General features: G+C 24.7%; 1 protein-coding gene across 3 annotated transcripts in view; it reads left to right on the forward strand.

The window, feature by feature from the left end:
• Positions 1–369, forward strand: part of LOC107662490 (NEDD4 E3 ubiquitin protein ligase) — a 43531-nt gene that overhangs the window by 23176 nt on the left and 19986 nt on the right. The window lies entirely within an intron of this gene.

The raw sequence follows: 369 nt of genomic DNA on the forward strand, positions 1-369 counted from the left end.
AACAATGGAAAAACCCTTAAGATAACATGTAGAAAGAAAAAAACATATCTTAAGCGTGCAGAATAACAAAAGTGGACTTTGAACGATTAATTGCCGGTTTGAGCGATTATGTAATTGTGGCGTCCATAATTGTAATTGCGATTAGAAATTTGATTAATTGTGCAGCCCTAATATATGTGTGTGTGTGTGTGCACGCGCATTAATTAATAAATAATAAATGCAAAATTAACGCATATATAGTAACAGTCTACATAAATAAATATTTAAATAAATATTAATATTTATTTAGGAAAAAAATACTACATTAGCGCATATATATATATATATATATATATATATATAAAACAGAAAATAAATTAATATAAAAAA

The sequence above is a fragment of the Sinocyclocheilus anshuiensis genome, unplaced genomic scaffold (assembly GCF_001515605.1).
Source record: "Sinocyclocheilus anshuiensis isolate Anshui unplaced genomic scaffold, SAMN03320099.WGS_v1.1 scaffold1104, whole genome shotgun sequence".
In the NCBI taxonomy this organism is placed as follows: domain Eukaryota; kingdom Metazoa; phylum Chordata; class Actinopteri; order Cypriniformes; family Cyprinidae; genus Sinocyclocheilus; species Sinocyclocheilus anshuiensis.